Genomic DNA, 22,139 nt, shown 5'->3' on the forward strand with positions numbered 1-22,139 from the left:
GAGATTTTAAAGTTAACAATGTAGTAATCAGAGGAAAAGTGGTCAATAGACAGGTAAACGAGTAAAGTATAGAGAAAGACAAGCTCAAGAGAGTTCCCCTGAGAGTGGGTAGGCTGGTTATAGAAGGAGTACACAGAGTGGTCAGATAGGAGGGAGCTAATAGGAATTTCAGTAGGAACTAACTCAAGGAGAAGGTACAGGGAAGATGGAGTTGAGTGGACCAGATTGTCGATAGAGAGCTAGAACAGTGAGAAGAATAGGAGGGAGGAGCAGAATAGTAGTGAATTCCAAAGAGGAAGAGATGATGTCTGAAGGGTTCAGGAGCAGTGTTGACAGCCTTACTGATAAGGAACCCCAGACCACCACCCTTCCCAACAGGTCTGGGAGAGTGGGAGAACATAGCAGCATTAGTGTGGGGAGCCGCTAGTGTAACAGAATAATGAGGGGAAATCCAGGATTCTGTGATAGCAAGAACTGAAAGTTGAGGATGATAAGAGTCAGTGATGTGGTCATTGATGTAGGAAAAATTGTTGCATTGGGATTGTGCATTCCAGGGGCCAAGTGAAACAGTGAAAGGGGGTGGGGGGAGCAGTTGTTGTGCGATAGGCTGGGGGCATTGATGAGAATGGAGATCCTAGGAAAGCAGGTACATTGTGTTTGGGGGTACAGATGGAGGGGGAGAGGGAGATGGGCAGGGTACATAGTGCAGCAAAGGTTATTCTGAGTTAAGGCTCAAGGCTTTGAGAAAGTGGAAGGAGAAGTTTAAGCACACAGAGGAACGAAGCAAAGACAATTTTTATTTATTTATTTATTTATTTGGATTTATAGAGCGCACATCTGCCCGGGGGCATCGTGGCGCTAAAGAAGTCTTACTTGTTACAGGCATACATAGTGAATATACAGATAGACAGATTTGCATAGAAGCATATTTTCATACATTTGCTGTTATTTCCAAATATACAGTGGTGAGAATACAGGTGAGGCAGGGTTAGTTGAACAGCGTGGTTTTGAGTAGTCTACGGAAGGCATGGTATGATTTTTCGTTCCTTAAGGCGGTGGGGAGTGCGTTCCAGTTTTTGGGTGCTAGGTTTTGAAAGCTGGACCCTCCGGCGTTGCTTCTTTTAAAGGTGGGTACATAGGTCTGGTTGGTCATGTGTGACCTGGTGGGTCTAGTGGAAGTATGGGGGGTGATCCTTTCAGAAAGATATGGTGGGGCATTGGCAGAGAGGCATCTGTGGGTGATGGCCATGGATTTGAATAGTATGCGCTCTTTTATAGGTAACCAGTGTGCTTCTTTTCTGGCTTGGGAGATGTGCTCCCTTTTTGGAATGCTTAGGGCTGCTCTTAGGGCATTGTTTTGTGTGACTTGCATTTTTTTAATGTTTTGTGCAGACGTGCCCAGGAAGAGGGCGTTGCAGTAGTCCAGTTTGGTACCTACTGTGGCTCTGGCTACATTCAAGCAGTTTTTCGAGGATAGGAAGGGTTTAACAGCGTTGATTATCTTAGTGGTGAGTGCAGCAGAAGAGGCTACGGCATTGACTTGCCGTGTCATAGAGAGAGTGGAGTCAAGATATACTCCTAGTGTTTTTACTGCATTGGAGACTATGATGGTGGAGTTATCAACGTTAAAGGATTTGTATAGAGGCGGGAGTTTGTTTAGTGTTTCTTTGGTGCCAACTAGTAGGATCTCTGTTTTGTCCCCGTTAAGGCAAAGTCCATTGGCTGCCATCCAGGTTTGAATGGCTGTGTATATTTTTGTTAGTGCTGCAGCGTCTTGTTCATATACCCCAGTAAGGGGGAGCAGGACTTGTGTGTCGTCAGCTTATTTGGTGTAAGCTATGTGGCGATGGTCGAGGTCATTGAACAGTGGGAGGGTGAAAATGTTGTATAAGGTGGGTGCAGTGCAGGATCCCTGTGGGACGCCACAATGGATAGTGGTTGGGGTAGCGTTTGCCGAATCAGAAAAGACTTTCATAAGTCGACCCTCGAGGAAGGATTTGACCCAGGAGACGGCTTCAGGCGAGAAGTGAGCTTCATTTTTGAGTTGCGTGCCTAGGATGTCATGGTTGACCAGGTCGAAGGCAGCAGATAGGTCTAATAGAAGGAGGAGAGCCGGTTTGCTTTTGTCCATGATGTCGTTAAGTTGGATTTTAAGGTCTAATAGGGCCGATTCGGTCCCATGCCCCGGGCGGAAGCCCGATTGCCTTTTGCCTAAGATGCGATTTCTTTCGAGGTAGTGCTGTATTTGTGAGTAGGCGACTTTGTCGAGGATCTTGAGCAGGAAGGGAACTGTTGTGATGGGTCTATAGTTGTTGGCGTTTTCTGGATCTAGAGTGGGTTTCTTTAGAAGAGGGCGCACCCAGGCTTCTTTTAGGCTGGTAGGGACTGAGTTTGAGTTGAAGGAAGCATTGATGAAGGATTTGAGGAATGGTGCTAGTGTTTCAACGCAGTCTTTGACTAGTTTGGCGGGGCAGGCGTCGCCTTTGCAATTGGAGGGTTTGATTCTGTTGACGATATCGATTACCTCTTTATCTGAGACTTCTCTAAATTTAAAGGGTGTAATGTGACTTATATTTTTGTTCTCAATCACTGTTTCCTTTAGGGATGCAGCTACGATTTCCTGAGTGAGATTTTTGTGATGGTTTAAGATTTTAGCTTGGAGGAGTTCGATTTTTTTTACAAGGGCTGATTGTATGGTGTTACACCAGGCTTGGTCTTTGATAATCTCTTGGGACTTAGTGGCCGGTGTGGAAAGTTCCTTGAAGATAGTGAAGAGCTCTTTGGATTCTGAGGTGGCGTTGGAGATTCTATCATTATATGATGCAGATTTGGCTGCTATAATGCTTTTTTTGTATTGGGTGGCCAGTGATTTGTAGGACGATAGTGAGGAGGCATTGGGCGCTTTTTGCCATAAGTTTAGGGCTTTGCGTTTTTTGGTTCGTAGTTCTTTTAGTTCTGCTGAGAACCAGGTTTTGGAGTGTTTGGAGTTTTGGGATTTTTTCTTTTGTAGGGGGCGATGATGTCTATGGCAGTGCTAATGGTAGTTTTGTAGATATCTGCCAGTGCAGCTGGGTCAGATGAGGCAGGGAGGTTGTTCGTGAGAGGGACTAGATAGGGTGAGATGCTTTCTTTGGTGAGGTTCTTGGCGCTCCTGGCCATGGCTGGGGGTGCGGGCGTAAGTTTTCTTTCCGAGTTGTTAGGTAGGGGGATGAAGAAGTGAATGAGAAAGTGGTCGGACCATGGGCTAGGCGCGGTGGAGCTGATGTCAATGCCGCAGTTGTGGTCAGCTACCCAGTCAAGAGTGCGCCCTTTACTGTGGGTAGGATGGAGAACTTTTTGTACAAAGCCCATTTCTTGGAGAGCTTGTGCTAGCTTGGTGGATGGTTTATCTTTCTGGTTGTGGAGCCCCAGGTTAAGGTCTCCTAGGAGAATGGTTTTGGTGGTGGTTTTAAGGTTTTCAACTAGCAGGTGTGTGAGGTTGTCCTGGAAGTCAAGTAACGGGCCTGGTGGGCGATATACTAGATTAAGAGTGATAGTGGTGTTGGGAGATAGTGCGATCTTGGCTGATAGCGAGTCAATGTTGTCCCCTAGTTTGGAGGGAGTTTGTCTTAATTCAAGGTGGTCTTTGACTATGAGTGCCACTCCTCCACCTGTGGATAATGTTCTGTCCTGTCTGAGGATGGAGTATCCAGGTGGGATGGCTAGTGAGATTGCTGGGCCGGCGGGGATGTGTAGCCAGGTTTCGGTGATGGCGAGAATGTCGAGGTCAATGTTGGTGAGAAGGTCATGGATTTCGGTGGCGTGGGCGGGGAGGGATCTGGCATTAATTAATGCACACTGTAAGTCTGGGCAGGGTGTGGGAGTGGTATTGGGCCTTTTGGCTACTTTCTTGGGAGTGGACAGTTTCTTGTGTTCAGGTGTAGCTTTGTTTTCAAATCTGCTTGGAGGGGTTTGCTGTGAGTGTCTGGAGCGGAGGCCTAATTTTAGATTTCTAGAGTTCGTGGTTCTGGGGCGTGTTGAGAGATGGTTGGGTTTGTGTTCTGTGGGTTTGGTGAAGAATGATGGGAGGAAAGGTGTAGGGGGGATGAGTGCGGATGGTGGGGGTGTGATGTTGGCCATGATGGGTGAGCACAGGGTAGCAGTCATCCGTGGTTGCAGTCAGTTAGGGCACAGTGTGGCAATCCGGTAACAGAGGTTTGGGCACAATGCTGCGGTTCACTAGCAGTGTAGGGCACAGGCACAATGCGGCAGTTTCCAGCAGTGTAGGGCACAGGCACAATGCGGCAGTTTACTAGCAGTGTAGGGCACAGGCACAATGCAGCAGTTTACTAGCAGTGTAGAGCACAGGCACAATGCGGCAGTTTACTAGCAGTGTAGGGCACAGGGGTGTGCCTTACACTAGTGGCAATGCAATACAGCAAATCACTAACATTTCTGGGCAGCGGCTAGGAGCTACGCCAGCGCTGAGTCAATCGGGAGTACAGATATGAATGTCACGCTAAGGAGCAGCGTACATTTGAATGCGCATATGGATGCTCTGTAATGCATCGTGGAATGGCATAATGGTACTCACAGCGGTGTTTGTCCATGATGATGCAAAGTTCGTTTGTGGGCATCCTAGACAACTCGCCACGCGCAGAACGCGGCGAACAGGGGCAAACAGGGCCTTATAATGGCCTTTGATGCTGGCCGGCTCTTCCGCCTGCCGGCGGATGTTGGGTGCTATTAAGCACGGTTGCTTAGCAACCACGACGCTGAGCCTCGCTCTGGCGCCGCATTCCGCCCGACATTTTGTTTCTCCTTGATGTCGGCGCGGTTGCAGGAGCGCGACCCGGGCCGCTTCTGGGTGAGGGGTGGGCAGCAGGGCGGTGGATTGGTGCTCTTGGAGGGGTGGGCAGCACAGGGGTGGATGCTCGTGGTGGCAGGGGGCCTGTCTGGGAGGCGATCCTCTTCGTGCCTCGTGGCAGGGTGCAGCAGCTCAGATGAGCTGATCCTGGGCTGGGGATGGTGGGGGCTCCTGCCCTCGCCACCTGGCCGATGTGACTGATGAAGGTCCAGTAGGACTGGCACGCACAAGTCCCCTTGATCAATAATCTGAAGGGCATCATAGAGGCACCTGGTTGATGTATGTGTTGGGTTATGATATCCAGTGATTCTGCCTGGGACAGGAATGTTTCTCTGGTGTTTTTGGTTGCTTGGGCCCTGGTGATATTGAAGTCTCCAGGGAAGATGTTGGTCACATGAGAGACAAAAGATGTAGAAAGTAAGCCCATAATATCAGCTAGGAAGTTACCACACCTGATATGTGATCTGAAGAGGAGGTTGAAAGTGGGTGAGCCGTTGTGTGATAGAGGGGATTATCAAGTGAGAGCGTCCATTGAATTTAATGACTGATCATGAGTCGTACCCAGCCACAGATTGTGTGGATGACTGCCATTTGTCCCCCCTTTTTCCTCAACCGGTCAACATGCCGGATGCTATATTTGTGTGAGACGAGTACACAAAGTTGTGAGAGAAGGATGGCTGAGCCAGGTTTTGGTAATAAAGATAGCATTGAGTTTATTGGTGGTAATCTAGTCATCAATAAGTGCTGAATGTATGATGGCTGAGTGGGTGTTAGAGGGCGCCCAGTGATGCCTAGGTGACATTGCTTAAAGAAAGCACAGGGTGGGTGTTGTCAACAGTGGAAAGCGGACAGACGGCAGAAAGAATGAGGTCACGTGACCTGCTGTCCTCACATCTTCTGCATCGGGCTGGATAGGTGTATGCAGCTGGTGTCATTTAATGGAACCAAAGGGCGTCATGAGCAGCAGTGGATCCTGAGCAGAATGTGGGATGAGTGAAGTCTCATGCTGCTGACATGTATCACATGCAGGACACAGGGATTCCGGTCGTTTTCAGGCCCTAAGAGGACCAAACAAAATGACCACCAAGCGAGATAAGCCCTGTCATCTAAGAGTTTAGATGGGAAAAAAGGGGTAAGGCTACATGGGTGGGTGGGACAGAGGTAATGTGACCTAAACCCACTTCCACCAGCAGAGCAACTGCAAAAAGAAAAGTGAGCATCTTAAGTAAAGGAAGAAAGGGGCAGGGTTCAGAAAAAGAGTACCAAAAAAAGAGGCACCAAAAGATTAGCAATGATTAGCAGGAGGTTGGGGTGGAGGTCACGTTACCTAGACCCACTTGCAACAGCTAAACAACTGCAAAAGAAAAGAGGCTGGAAGGGAACTTAAGTAGGAAAGAAAGGGGTGGGTTAAGATAAAGATCATCAAAAAAAGGCACCTAAAAATTAGCAGTGATTAGCACTGCCTGCTTTCCTCACCCTACTTTGTTTGCCGCCATGATTTGTAAAAAATGAAAATTCGTTCAGAAGTCCCGTTCTGCAGGTCCGGGCACTGGTAACCCACCATTCTGCATTCCTGTACAGTTATAAATATAGGACTAAAGTCGCAAATGTGAAGCTAAGTGCCAAGACTGGTTGAATATTTCATGGAATGGGACACTTTTTTGATCCCACCCACTGAGTTCTACTTCCTTAGACACATCCTAGTGCCTGTGTGATAAAGTTACATTCTTGTGGACATCTTTTGACACAAGCATGTATTCCTAACACATATAACATTTGTATTTAAAAAAAATAAGATTTAAACATTCTAAGATCACCAAACAGGCAAACATGCAGCATGCTCAGCTGTCGGGGAAACAATCTGATCAACTGGCTGTGGTCAGAATGACAGGTTCGGTTCTGGGGCAACGAAGGTGGGCTTTGCCCGCTCATGCCCCTTTCTATGCCACTAAATCACGTTATGTATCCCTTTTTCCTAATATGAAAATTCCAGCATTAGGCCCCTTCCCAGATCTTTTTTTCTATATCAGGCAACCTGCTGCAACTCCCAAAATGTAGGGAATGGAGATGTAGAGGCAGGTATTTCTAATTTGCGACAGGTAGCCTTACATATAAAGGTTCATTCATAGAATTTAGCGCAGAAGCAGCGCACGCGGGCAGGGCAGAGAGGGAGCGTGCACCAGCGTGCGACAGCCGCGTGTGCCAAAACCCATTTTCACACACAGTGTATTCATGGATACTTACATCCATAACAAGCCGTGGCGCAGCGTGGCGCAGCGACCCTGCAGCAGCGCCAGTTACGCCCCCAACCCCGCCACGTGCGCCAAAAACATTGCACAAATCCCCTACATGGTGCAAAGGCCAGTGGACCAACATACAGCCCCCCAACCACGAAAACGCACTAAAAACATCACTCAGCCCTCACGCGACAACCCAATCGCATGTTAAACTCCCCGCGCACCTCTCGGATTACACCCATCCCACTTGCGCCAGCGAAATCTGCATACCTCGCTCGCGCCAGCAAAATCGCGTGTAAAACTCCCTACGCACCCCTCGGATTACGCGTACCCCACTCGCGCCAACGAAATCACGTGTAAAACTCCCCACGCACCCCTGGAATACGCGTACCCCGCTCGCACCAGCAAAATCACATGTAAAACTCCCTTCACACCCCTCGGATTACACGTACCCCGCTCGCGCCAGCGAAATTGCGTGTAAAACTCCCCACGCACCCCTGGAATACGCGTGCTCCATTCGTGCAAGTGAAATAGTGTGTAAAACTCCCTGTGCACCCCTCGGATTACACGTACCCCGCTCGCGCCAGCCCAATTGCGTGTAATTCTCACTCCCGTACCCCCAGATTCATGCAGCAGTGTGGGGAGAAGACACATGCACCCCCTTCAGCCAGACCACGCCACAGGGGTCCACCCTACACCCCTCCCCATGCCCCACAGGCAACCCATCACCCCTCCCCATGCCCTGCAGGCAGCCCATCCACCCTCCCCATGCCCCGCAGGCAGCCCATAATTCCTCCCCATGCCCCGCAGGAAGCCCATCCACCCTGACCATGCCCCGCAGGCAGCCCATCCACCCTCCCCATGCCCTGTAGGCAGGCCACATGGCACCATGCACTTGGGAGCCTCGACTCATGCCCCCTACCTCCCCAATTGACTAGCACCTGCCAGTAGGCCCCGACTCATGTCCCCCCACCCACCTCCCATTGACAGGCACCTGCCAGCAGGCCCGACTCATGTCCCCCCCCAAGTGATGGGCACCTGCCAACAGGCCCCGACTCATGTCCCCCCAAACACCACGTCATAACTATACAAACCCATGGCCAAATCCCACACACCCACCCTCCAGGGCAAACACCCAACGATCCACTGCACCCACTCCTTAGTAAATTACCCATTCCATGATAGTCTGAAAAGAACCAGCATGTCAATCAACAAATGTCCTACAGAGCCACAAAGTGGCAACACATGAATTAGCCAATGCTCATGGCGACATGCACAAAATAAATCATAGTACACCACACCAATAATGTTCAATCATGAAATGTATTAAAAAGTAAAACAAATGCCAAAATGAAAACCACACATGCAAATGAAGAAATAAATAGTGCAATAAGAAAAAGAAAGTCCAATCCAAGGAAAAAAACAAATCCAAAACATGAAAAAAATAAGTGGTCCATACCCAAAGTCCATAGAAAAAAATCATAAGTTGAAAAGCATAAAAAAAAATTAATCCATCTGAACATCTAAAAAAAGAAAGTATGTACATGTCCGGAAAAATTGTAAACGAAAGTCTGAAGGGTCCATTATCCCAAAACAAAAGGAAACCTACCTAAAACCCTATCTAATATACAACTTTATACAAAAAGTGGAGCAAATTCTGTGAACTCCAAATCATAATAAAAACCAAATGAAACCTACACCTAAATAACTATATACTAGTCCGGGCTAGTCCGATGGCTCACTTATTGATCTCCCGGGCCAGGGCATCATTGAACTCCATGTTTATGTTCCAGAGGCGGGCCTGTTCCCTGGCCTCGAGGTCTTGCAGGGATGCAGCCATGGCCTCCTCTATCTCCCTGCGAGTTGCCTCGAGGCACCCAGCCCACCTCAAAGGTCGGTGAGTGGAGTTCTCTGCCCTGACCATTGTGAGCCGTGGCCTCTCCGCCCGCCGCTGCTCCGCACCTATTCGCTGGCCCAACCGCTGCCACACGGAAGACACTCCCAATCCTGGGTTCTCCTGCCCGCCGGCTGATGCCTGCCCCGATGATGTAGAGGGCCCCGAGGCCACATGCCTCCTACGCCGAGCCTGCTGCCGCCTTTCTGCTGCCTGCTGCTGCCACCACGATTGCCTCCGGGTTGATGGCAACACCCGGGGCTGTCGTACAGGTGCCCTGCTTGTATGTGCCTGCACATCGTCCGTTGCCAGGGGTCCAGTTGCTGGGGCGACCACCTGTGCTGGAGCTCCGACTCCCGACTGTGGCAGGGATGGGATCTCCACCAGGCTGGCTGCGTTGGTTGGGGCAGGTCCACAGGGGGCCCTGGTGGCATCTGGGCCGGAAGACGGCACGGAGAACGACTAGCGTATAGTGTGCACAGAGGAGGAGAGGGCTGCAAGACAGAGCGACACATGATGGAAACCCCCAACCATGAGCCCTCCCAACTGGGCCACGTTGGCACACATCTCTTCGTGATGACGTGCATGGTCCCCCTAGCAAGTACGCACGTCATCACGAATGTCACGTGTGCGCAGCGCGACACCAATCAGGACGGACTCAATCCTGTCACGGGTCCCCACGTCCGCAGGTAGAGGAGTGCCAGATGACGTGGACCTCCCCCCTACCTGCGGACGGGCCTGGGACGGGGCATCCCTGCTGGTACATGGTGATGCAGTCACAGTGTCAGGGACAGTGACATGCACAGGCTCCTCTGCGGCGACCTGTGCTGCCTCCTCCTGCCCCTGGACTGCACCACTTGCACCGGTGGTACCACCCCCACCAGGCCCCATGTGCGGCTCTGAAGCGGCCTCCTCCTCTTCCATACACACCACCAACCTGGATGGCTCCGCACCTTCTTCCACCGTCGCCAGCCCCTGTGGGGGCTCACTCACCCCTTCCGCTGCAGCCGTAGTGGCGGACGTGGCACCAGTCCCCTCGCTCCTGGATGATAGAATTTCCTGGGAAGGTGACTGGGCCTTGTGTCGCCGGCCGGTGGAGGCATCCCTGCCACTTTCCTCCACAGCGCCGTCTCCGCCCTCTTCTTCACTCGCCACTGTGTAAAGGGAGACATTGAACACAAGCATCAGGGTACTGTACAATAGTCCCCTAAACATAAAGCAATAGCACATGAGTGGCACTGTCAAACGTCACTTCCATCATGTCCCTCCGCAACACATGGGTCAATGCAGGCAACACCGATGCAGGAACAGGCATGGCACATGCAACAAACATTTCCATCCATGTCCAAGGCACTGTAGAACCGTCCAATGGTGGCCTGAAAATCACATGCATCATGTGACATGCCGATCACATGCACACACATCACTGGAGGGTCATGCATATGGCCCTATACACCCGCAGACACAGTGGATACAAGGATGACTAGGCTTTATCAGTGAATCAACACATCATCACGGACATGTGTCATGCATCCATGGCGTTTACCAGTCACTCACACACTACTCAGACACACGGACATGTACACCATGCATGTCCATGACAGCAGCACCCATCTCTCACACCCCAAACATGTCCAAGTACAGACACAGGCATGCATACATGTGTGCATTCCGCATGCTGCTCCGCATGATGCATTGTAACACATACACCATCCATGTGGCTCACGCCTGACTGGACTCACATGCAGCACCATCATGTCCCTGCACACACACATCCATACATGACCCATGTCACACATACAGCCAGGTAGCTAACTAAAACAGTGCATGTTGCAGTGTGGTGGTAAACGAGAATGCATGGGCACCTAGCGCTCAACTCCAGACGGGCCTGCATCCTGAGGATCTGGTGGTGAAGCACTGGGCGAATGCGCTCCAGGACCCTCATCTGCTTGGTGGTAAGGTGGGCCCGGCGCCCCACTGCATCCGCTGCGTTCATGAGGCGCTGGGCCTTCTTGAGGGTCCTGGACTTGTAGTCCTCCCAGCGCTTCTGGACATGTTTGATGTCGCGGGGTGCCACCTCCTGCGCGTTGATGGCACCCACTATGTCCATCCAGATCCTCTTCCGTCCTTCCTTGTCAGCGTGCAATGGTGTGAAGAGGGCATCATAATGCCCCAGGACTTGCTCCACCAGAATGCCAACTTCATTTGCACTGAAGCTGGCAGCCCTCTGCCTCTCTGCATCGGGGGTTGCCACTGGTGCCGGATGGTGTTGCGTCGGACATGGCAACCCCCGAGACAGGTGTGGGTGGGCACCTGGGTCCTGGGGCTGGGCTGTGGAGCAATGGAACACCAGTCGGGAGTCTTCTGTTCCAGCAGGGGTGGTCACAGCAACTGGACCCCTGCAGATGGCTGATGTTCAGGCACCAAATGGCAGGGCACTGTTGGCAGCAGGCAGGCATGCAGGTAGCAGCAGATGGCTTGTAGGAGGCTCCCCGGGGCTCTGGGGGGCAGAAAAATGGCCTTCTGGGCAGGAGCGTGTGGTGTTCCGTGTGTTGTCGAGTGGCCAGTTTGATGCAGAGTGAATTGGCACGTGAAAAAACAGCACTTCAGCGTGTAATTCGAGGAAAGGGCCTTAGCGCGTAAGCGCATAAGTGACGTGATGCACGCAGGCATTTTACTCGTATGGGTGCATAGTGAATCCACACATGCAAAAACAGCACGTCCGCGTGTGAATGCGTGTAATTCAAGGAAAGGGCCTTAGCGCATAAGCGCGCCTGTGATGTTACGCACGCGGGCGTTGCCTTCAGCACGGGTTAAAGGTCCAGCGTGGAAGCAGTCCACTGTACATGCTGTTCAGAGACCGACATGTGTGTTTACTCTTCTGGATTCACACGCAATTACTTCACAGCATTTGGAGTTCGTACATCTTCTTTTGGCGGGGTGATACGCGCACAAGCGCGTGTGTTTTTCTTTTTCTTTTCCACGCAAGGCAGAGGGTGAGTCGTGCATGCTATTTTTCCCACTGTGGTTCCCCCTGTGCATCGCGTACCGTTTTCAAGGTCTTAGTAGCCCGCATGTTCCATGCATACGTGTTTTTGTGTCCCTGGGTGCCACACCGTACTGCGGGAGGTAAAATCCACGCACGTGGGCTACCGGGTCACATGCACGTTTTTCATTTGAAATAGTACTATTTTTTATAATTTGTTATCTTTCAATTCTTTTTTAAATTTTCTTTTCTTTTTCTCTTTTTTTGGGGGGCCTGAGCGTTGCGTGACCCGTCATTTTTCCGCAGGGGTCACAGTCAGCCTTGTATGAGCACAGGGGTACCTATTCCATCCAGTACCCTGCCTCCTTCAACCCAATTGCCCAAGGCAATTGTTGAGTGCACCTCCCAACGGCTATTTACCATCTGTGCCATGGTTGGGAGGCCACCAAAGGGTAATGGGGGCAAAGCTGGGTGTCCTCCCGGGTGTGTGCGTGTTCGGGCACATGGCTGCATAGATCAGGGGGGACAGGGAGTCCAGGGTGGCCATGGTGGTTACAGAGGGGGAAGAGGCAGGGGTGCTCCACTGGGGCAGGATGCCCAGCTATGTGCTGGTGCAGACATGCCACCACCCCCTGTGGCTCCTAGTGATGCAGCTGTTGCATCACAACCTGTGGCCCATATGACCCAACAGCAACTTTCATCTGCTGTCATGGGCCCCCGGTGGTGGTAGCTGCAGGTGCAGCTTTGGGGACCACAACCCGGGCTCGGGGTCGGGCAGCGCATGTTGCGTTGCGTGATGAGGACTCCCAGGACGATTTCCATCTTGTCAGGAGGTGCGGGTCACGTGTGTCCAATGTAGCTGTGACCGGGGCACACGTATCTGGGGCAGTTATGACATCTGCTGCTCCAAGCAGCCGGGTGGTGATAACTGCATGGGCAGATGCAGCCAACACCACCCCAGCAGTGAGTCTGAACCAAGCCAGACCTTCCGTCCTCATTCCAACACCCACTCCCTTGGTCCAGTCCACCAGCGCCACTGCCCCCACTGATCAGGGCCACATTGGCCACTCAGGATCAGTACCACCGCACAAAAGGAGGAAGCGTGCTCCTGTGCAAGAGGCTGAGACCCCAGACACGGCTCCGGCCTCCGTCACGTCGAGGAAGAAGCCTTTTGGCAAGCAGGAACTGGACTTCCTTGTAGACTACGTGTCGGCACACCAGCGCGATATGCTTGTGGGCCCACAGTGCCATACAACGGCTGCCCAGCGTTGGGTCCACTGGCAGCATGTTGTGGATGGTGTGACATCCATGGGATTCCAGGTGCGCATGGCTCAGGACTGCTACAAGCGTTGGAATGACCTCCGACACAGTGCAAAACAAAAGCGTGCCTCCAATTATTCCATGTCTCTGGTGACTGGTGGTGGGCCAGCACCAGAGGAGGATGAACTCACTCAGCACGAGGAGATCGCTGCAGAGTTCATCCCGGAAGAACAAATCCGTGTAGTGGGAGAGAGGATGGATTATGATGCATTGTCCGGTGAATATTGATGCGTGTTACTCAATGACATGTGTGTTTGGCGTGTGTGACCCTCCCAGATACAACTTGGGTCCTTCCTTTCATCAATCTCCCTCTCTACCTCTGTGGTGTTCACCAGGGGTCTGACCTCTCGGCCTGGCTTTCCAAACAGCACCTGGCAGCTCTCGCCTACTGCATTTTCATTTTCTGCTACAACTTCCAGTGCAATGCTGATGACACTCAACTCATTTCCAGGCTGCCCTTGGCCACCTCTTCTCCCTCCCTCATTTCTGATTGCCTCATTGACATTTGAAATCGGTGTACTGCCAACAATCTCTGTCTAAATGCCAGCAAGACCGACATGCTCCTCATCGGTACACCTTCACCATCCTTTCCCCTCACTCTCTGGCCGGCCCCCCCTTGGCCCTCCACCTACCCCCACCAGAAAGGCCAACAACCATAGGGTCACCTTTGACTGCACACATTCCTTTTCCGCACACATATCTGACGTTTCTTGAGATATATTAACTTCTTTCTTAACCTCCTCAGGGGTACTGTGTCTTTCCTCTCGTTCACCTACAAGCTCACAGCCTCTCAAGCTCTGGTTGTCTCAAGGTTGGACTACTGTGACAGGCTCTTTCAAAATTCTACCTGCTTCCACACTCCGCCCTCTACCACTAATCCAGTACAGGACTGCGAGACTTGTCCTTGGCCTCAAGCCCTGCAATCCTATCTTTCCAGCTCTGAAATCCCTTCATTTGCTACCAGTGGATGCAAGGATGACACTTTACAACCTCTGCATTGTGTACAAGGATTTCTGGGGCCTGGGTCCAAAATACCTTCAACTATCCCTCTGCCTCTCAAGTCCTTTGCTCCTCTACCTCACACTCCCTCCGGGTCAGTCGTTTATCGAAGAAACAAGCTGGGAACAGATCTGTGTCTACGGCTGGGACCTCCCTTTGGAACAGCCTACCTGCCACATTGGAACTTGAGGAGAAACATCTCTGCTTCCGGAAGCACCTCAAGACCTTCCTATTTGCTCCTGCATTAGCCCCTCTTCTCCCCATTTGAACAGTTTCCTCTCTTGGCACTGTGCACCTGGACACCTTCTGTCCTTTGGGCCCAGGTGCCTGCTTACCCTGCCTGCCTGCTGCACTGCCTCCAGGCCTCCCATTGCAATGGGTCCTGTACGTATACCCATACAGTCCCCCACACTTCTTCTGCAGTCATCAGATTTGCCCTATCCAAATGATCTTGCACTTGCCACTTGCTGGCTGCACTACCACCTTTTGAATGCCTATTCTATCATTGGACTTCATTTTCATTCTTTGGTCTCCTCTGTTTGGCACGTTCCACTTCTCCCACTTCCAGGGTCTTCAACCATTTATCCTTTCTCCATGCACTTGCATGTTCTCAATGTCACTGTGCCCAGTATGATGGTTGTTTTCATTTCCTTTTCTCCCTTGTTCCCCTCCCTTTGCTTGGTTGCGCTCTGAGCCACTTGTGTACGAGAGCAATCTTGAGGAGATGTCATATCATGTCATATACATCATTTGTCCTTGGTGCAGTATGTCTCACTCTGACTGTGCTGATGGCAGTGGCTCCCAGTGCACATGTGTGCACCTTCATGTTCCATGTGCATTCCATGTATGCCCCTAGGTGTCCTTGCCGGCTGCTCATTGTAGTATGTCTCCAGGATGATCCAAGTGTCATGTTATTTGGACAGCCATTTCATGCTCACTGTCTGTGTGTCATCACGCACGACTTTAGGGTATCCACATCTCTGTCATGCACATGGCTCCCGTTGTTACAGGCCCACTGCCTTTTTTCAACTAGTGTTGTGTCTTCTGCATGCATGGGTGTACTACTGATGGTTCCTCATCTGTCCTGCATCATGTCCACTTCTCATCGGCTGTAGTGACATTTGACTGATGACATGCAATAGACGCATGCCAACACTGTCTGCCAATGCACAGTTCTGTGGCAAACCTTTCATTGCCATGCAGTGCCTCCCTGCTATTGCCCAGAGGGTGGGTGTTTCACGGTATCCATGCTACATGGTGCATGCCATTTGCACATGATGGCTGCAATTGCCCTTACACTGCCGTCACGTTTGGAGATTGACATCACTACATACATGTTGATGTTGGAAGTTGAGGGGGTACACATGCATTGCACCGCACACACCCACTCCTGTGCCAAGTTCAGCCCTTCAACATGCCAACACAGTGCTGCTCTGTGATAGTGACCTGCCATCTATGTACCCATGTCCCTCCTTTCACTGTATCGAAATGCAGTAGAGTAGGTGCCTCCTGTGACACATGTACTCTGCATAGTCAATGGTTGTTGAGTGCTGCACGTGAACATGCATGTTACATGTGTCATGGTGTGTTTGGTGTGATTGCCAGCTGTGGCTATTTGTGTGTTCCCACATGCTTATGCTACGTGCCATCTCTTTGTTGCCATCTCTCATTTCTGCCTTGGATATGTGCCTGCTAGAGGATGTGTGTGATACAGGTGATGGGCAGCATGCAAAACATGTGTTGGCATCACATTTTGCACACATCCTTTTGTGCTTTCGGGATACCCTTACATTGCAATGCCACTGGATGCATGTTGGGCTTTGAGTTGCGTATGACATGTCTGCTTCATGTATTGGCTGTTAATGTTGTGATCTGTATGTGTATGGTATGTGCTACTGACATGCGTGATCTTGTTTCTTTTGTTTATGTTGCAGGTGATGAAGCACTGGAGGCAGAGGATGAAGATGTCATTCCAGACACGCTGGTCAGTTCACATGACCAGCCAGGCACCAGTGGAGATCGTGGGGTGGCAGCCCACGAGAACCCACTGATGCTCCAGACTATCGTGTCCAGAGCGGACTCTGAGTCAGGCTCTGATGTATCCTCTGATCACTATGTTGAGCCGGATCTGCATCATGACGTGTCTTCGCCGGCAAGTGATCCTGTGTTGGATGATATTCTGTCCGTGACACCTGCAGTAGGGGCCCAGGCGGGGTTGGAATGTCTGCCTGTGGTGGTTACGGGTGCACGTTCACACTCAACACCAGTTGGTCATTTTCCTGGGGCATCAGGTCAACAGAGGGATGCAGTCCTGCAGCCGCTGGTGGCACCAACCCAGCAAGGACCACGGCTCCTTGGGCCCGGCAGGTGTCGTGTCTGGCAAAGTGGTGGCCGTGCGCTACCGGGGTCATCTGAGTGGGAGCATGCCATTATTGCCATAGCACAGCAAAAGGGGGGAGCAAGGTATGGAAAGTGTGGCCCGTTCCATCCTCCCCCCTGAAAGGCAAGTGCAGCTCCAGCAGCAGGCTACGCGGTCCATGTGCCGCTCATTTAGGCTGGGCATGGCGGCCTATGACAGGGCACGCCGGGCTGAAATGGTGGCTCTGCGTCAAGCTATTTCTGCTCAGGCAGAGGCACACCGTGAGGCCCTGAGGGTCGAACACCAAACCCTCCGATCTACTCTGGGTACTCTCATGATGGACGACAGTAGGCGGGCAGAAGACAGGATGGAACGGCTTGAAAGGACCATCTCAGCTGAACTCCATGCAAGCTGGGAGTTACTCCGTATGTCATGTGAGGCCATGTAGGCTGAACTCCGTCTTACACGTGAGTCCTTGCAGGAGAAAGCACGTGCGACACATGAGGTGATGCATGCAGACTTATGTGTCATTGCCATGTAGGACCTGGCTTACCAGACCTGCATGCTTGCTGCCGCTGCGGGTTAAGGCGCGGATAGGTGTGGTGAGGCAACTGTGCTGCGTCTACCTTCTGATTTCCATCCAGAGGGTGACGATGACAACCTATCTCCCACATAGGTTGGGCTGTGCAGGCGCTCGGCCCAGTGAGTTTTTTTTTTTATCTCAACATCTACACATGTGGGTGTTGAGGTGCACCCTGTACCTCCCCCCTCCTGGGTGCCCCCCAACCACTGGGTAATATGTGGCCATTTTTGATTTTGTTTTCTTTTTTTTTGTTTCCTGCAAGTCGTTTTTTTTTTGTCTATTGTGCATTCATGTGACATTGTGGTGCTTTGTGGCATTTGAAGGCATCCACTGTGTGTTCGAGCAGAGCCCATTCAGGACTGTCTTGTGTATGTGTTTTTCTTGGGGTCCAGACACATATGCTACTCCTGCTTCCCCTGTCCATGGGCTCACAAGGATGGTCCAGTGTAACAGCATCTCACACAGGGGCATTGGGCTTCCATCATATCTGTGGCCAGCCTGCAGTCCTACTTGTGTGTACACCCCTAGTGGGTATTCTGGATGGCTTCTCCAATGCATGTCTGCACTTCATTTTGGTGAGTATTGTGTTGACTGTACATTTCATCATGTTGCTTATGATTTTTTTATTAATTAACTGTCTATGTTCATGCACTTCCTGCTGCAGGGGACACCATGCACCCTTTGGCTGTGTAACACACACTGATGGTGGGAGGGGTCCGTGTGTTGACAATGTTGCATTGGGACACTCGGCCTACATTGATTTTGATATGCCACATGAATGCTGCACGCTGAGTTATCCTTGTCACCACGCGTTTCAACTACCCCATTTCCTTGCTTCCCCTGCTTTGGCCATCTTGCAGCCCTGCCTGGTGTTTTGTTGTGCCATTGTAAATATGGCCGCATTGCTTTTGACTTTACTGTCATGTTTGTGCCCTAGACCTGCTCCCCCCCTCCCATTGGTTGCACTTGGCCCTTGTGACAGTCCGGCCAACCAGGAGGCTGGAGCCTGCCACCACTACCAAAGGCCCACAATGGAGGCCCTGTCTACTCTTGTCCACCACCCTTCTGGGTCCCTTGATTGTCCCCCTGTCTCCCCTGCCCCTGCCTGTCTCCACCTGCCCCCTCCCAGTCTCCGCCTGTCTCCCTGCCCCACCTGTCTCCACCTGCCCCCTGCCAGTCAACCTCTGTCTCCCCCCTTCACCGTCACACCCCCTCCCCTTCTGTACCATCTTCTTTCCTTCTGCCCCCTGTGGGTGCTTTCTTTCCCCCACTCCCCTTCCTGCCTTTACACCTTGGCCCCCTCCTCCCTTCTCTCCTCCCTCTCCCTCTCCACCACCACCACCCTTTCCCCTCCTCCTTGTCCTCTGTCTTTCTTTTTCGGCACTTCCCCCTCTGCCTCCGTCCATCCACCCCCCACCTTCACCTTTTTGAGTTTTATTTTGGCACTTACTTTTATCATCAGTCCATCCACTACTGATTACAGGTCGTCTTTTCCCGCTTTCCCTTCTGTGTTTCTTCTCCCCCTCCCCAGCACTATCTTGATTCTTCATCGACCTTCCATAGTGTGTCACAATGATCCTGCACACTACTGGGGGTGCATATAGTCGCTGTCCACAAGAGCGGTCAAGGGAGCGGAAGCGTGACTTGAGCACTCCGAATGTGCGCTGTCTGGTGCCAGTGGTCCCTGATTGGAACATGGAACACTGCTGGTGTGCATGCATGGGGCATATCTTCTCAATGGTGGGAAAGATGTGAGAACTTGCTTGATTATGGATATGAGGGGCATTGCATCCATGCCAGTAGATCAGTAACAGGTTTGAACGGATCGGCAGAAAAAAACAAGTTCTGTGAAGAGCCGAGCAGAACAAAGGACGATCCTGCGATGCACTGAAGTGAGGCTGGCAACCAAATCCTGCTGTTGTCCCGGTCTGCCGTGCTTTGCGCTTGATCTCAATAGTGGGGCCAATCACTCTCTACTCCTGCTCGTAACCCTGTAAGTGAGCCCCTTCAGAAGTGTCTGGCTCAATCCTTGTTTGCTGCACAGGAACGTTGCTGTTTCGACCCGAGACTCTGGGAATCCCAGCTTATCTAACAAAGCACCCTTCTACCAAATCTCGCCGTCCCATCACCTTTGGGTCGCGGGCTAGGATAAGTGGTACTGCAAGGAGTTTGGTGGCACTGTGCCACAGTGACGGTGGCTGGAGGTGGGTTCCCCATATTCCTTCTGAGACCTGCTGCATCTGTTTTCATCTGAATCAAGAGTAGCATTCGTTTGTTTGTACTTTTTTGGACAATAATTACCATCAAAGTCAAAAATACAAAACAATACTAACGCAATAAAACATCGATCCAATGACAACATTCAGTGCTAATCATAAAGGGACACGATAGTAAATTATAGAATATAATTGAGCAAAGGAGAAGTACAAAACAGATGTGTATGCAGCGTCACTCTCAATAGTTAATGGACAGTTGGAGGGTCTGAATTCCATCATACATACAGTTGAAGTTCATCAACCACTTGGCCCTCTTTACTGCAATACTAGTCCAGGAAGGGGAATGGGGCACACCAGAAGTCAGATGAGGAGTAAAAGACAGGCCAAAAGTGCCTTCCTAGGTCGAACAGTAAATGTTCTGCTTCTTCTCCAAGCCCTCAGTAAAAACCAGCCCGTAGCAAAAGTTGCAGCAGGATCCTTGGCTGCTAAGCATAGGGACAGAGCTGTCGCTGTATGAATGTTTCGGGGAATCAGTAGAGGCTTTGAAGATCTTCTTAAGTCGCCATAATGCAGACACAGCAAGAGAAAGTGAGCCATGTCTTCTATTGCGAGCTTGCATAGTGGACATACTGAGTAACATCATGATTCCATTTGTTCCTCAAGGCTGCCAGGGGCAAAATGCCCATGCAACCCTTAATGAAATGGTTGCATCAGCTTTAGGTTGCATCTAGCCCAGATCATCTTTATACCCCAGAGAGGATTTCAGTGACTAGTATCTGGCAAACTGATCAGATGCAAACAACCTTGTGCTACTTTCCTCCTCCCTCGCTGTCCTAAGAGCATTTACAATGGGGTGTTTGACATCTCTATTGATGACACGAGGGCGAGTCCAATACTCTGTTAAACCAAAGGCTTGCCTTTCCTTCTTTACATGCCAGAACCATGGTTATAGACCCCTCCGCCCCTTCCTGGGATAGCACATCGACAAGTCGCAGCCTTAACTTGTTTTCAATTGCGGCCAGGGGAATCATGTTTGACCTGCCCCACAGTTCTGCACCTAAGAGCGCTGCCTATCTGGCCCGGGCTTTATATGCCTCTAAGGCAACTCCCCAGCATCCTTCCCCTCCCCTGCATCCCCATGCTTCTGGTAAACATTGCTAGATTGCTCAATTGATTAGACCATGTACAGTAGTCTTTGATTCTCATGCCCAGATAATCGTAAGCATGGACATTTGTTCAATTGCGTCTTCCCCCAGGTAGAGTCTAAGTTTACATTGATTCCTCGCCCTCCTCCCCTTGAGCACCATGACCATGGTCTTTTTGGTGTTGATGAAGAGACTGTTCTCGTGGCAAAACCCCTTTGAAGATGTTTAGCTGGTGGTGTTGACTCCGTTGTCTGCAAACTTCAGAACATGCATCCTGTCTCCCAGTAAGGGTGCTGCGCGTCTTTTGTACCCTCAACAGGTCGTTGATCACACCTATTTATGAAAAGTCAGAACTGCATGAGGGCCAGGACACCCCTCTGCCAACCCCCCTACCCCCATTTCAATTTACACTAATGACACCAACACTTTCGCCCGCCCCTTAGTTATCGCCAGGTACCACAGTGGTGTGGAATTGTCGAGATACTGGCAATCACCACACTACCTGAGAGGTTGACATTGGCAGGTGCACTAGCCACAGGAGCATGAAGGGAGGATAAGGGGAGCTATGAGAGAGCATGTTAGAGGTGGGTGCTAGAGGAGTAAGGAACCTTGTATGCCAGTCGGACCCAGATCAGGACAGAGCCGCATCAGGGGAGACTACGCAAGCCGAGCGCCTCAACTAGGATAGAGATGCAAACTAACCAACCCTACTAACAATTTTCCTTTCTATATAAACCTCTCAAACTCCAAACCAAACACAATCAAAACCTTCAGCACAACAAACCGCACAAACTTCACTAAATTGCAACAACAAAACAAAAACACACATAGTCTTGCACAACAGTACATGACGACTACCGGCCGCAAACAGCCCAGGCCCAGCCAACGGACCCACCGGGCTGAGGCCGCCAACAGCACATCACTGCTCTCTTGCACTTTTCCTGCTTCATCACACTAACTCAACCTCCCCTCCTCTTTCAGAGCCGCCAGAGCGCCGGGGGACCACTCCGGTGGTGATGGTGCACGGTACAAATGTCCTTTAACATTAACATTAACATTAACATTAACTATGCCCCTGGTTGCAACATGGGCTGCGTTGTATCTTACCTGGGGTGGTGTGGTGGGGTTCCGTATTGGCGTCATCATGTAGGTGCTCAGAGGGTAGGCACTGTACCCTGGTAAGGTGATAATGGTTGTCATTAGTTGGGCTCGTGTATTTATTTGTGTGTGACATGCATGCATGTGCACAGGCATTTGTACTCACCTATGAGCCATGTGTCGCCATGCTTCCCAGCTTCCAGGGCCCGGCTCAGGGCGGACATTCTGTATATGAAACTGTCATGGGTGGACCCTGGATAGTTTGCATAGACAGAAGTGATGATTCCCTTGGCATCGCATACAACCTCCACGTTGATGGAATGCCAGTGCTTGCGGTTGCGGTAGATGTTTTCAGTGGTCCTAGGTGGACGTAGGGCCACATGGGTGCAATCTATGGGACCAAGTACTTTGGGGAAGTGTGCCACACTGTAGAAGTCCTGGACCACGGCCTGCCTT

Source organism: Ambystoma mexicanum, chromosome 4q (assembly GCF_040938575.1).
Source record: "Ambystoma mexicanum isolate Mex_15411 chromosome 4q, UKY_AmexF1_1, whole genome shotgun sequence".
In the NCBI taxonomy this organism is placed as follows: domain Eukaryota; kingdom Metazoa; phylum Chordata; class Amphibia; order Caudata; family Ambystomatidae; genus Ambystoma; species Ambystoma mexicanum.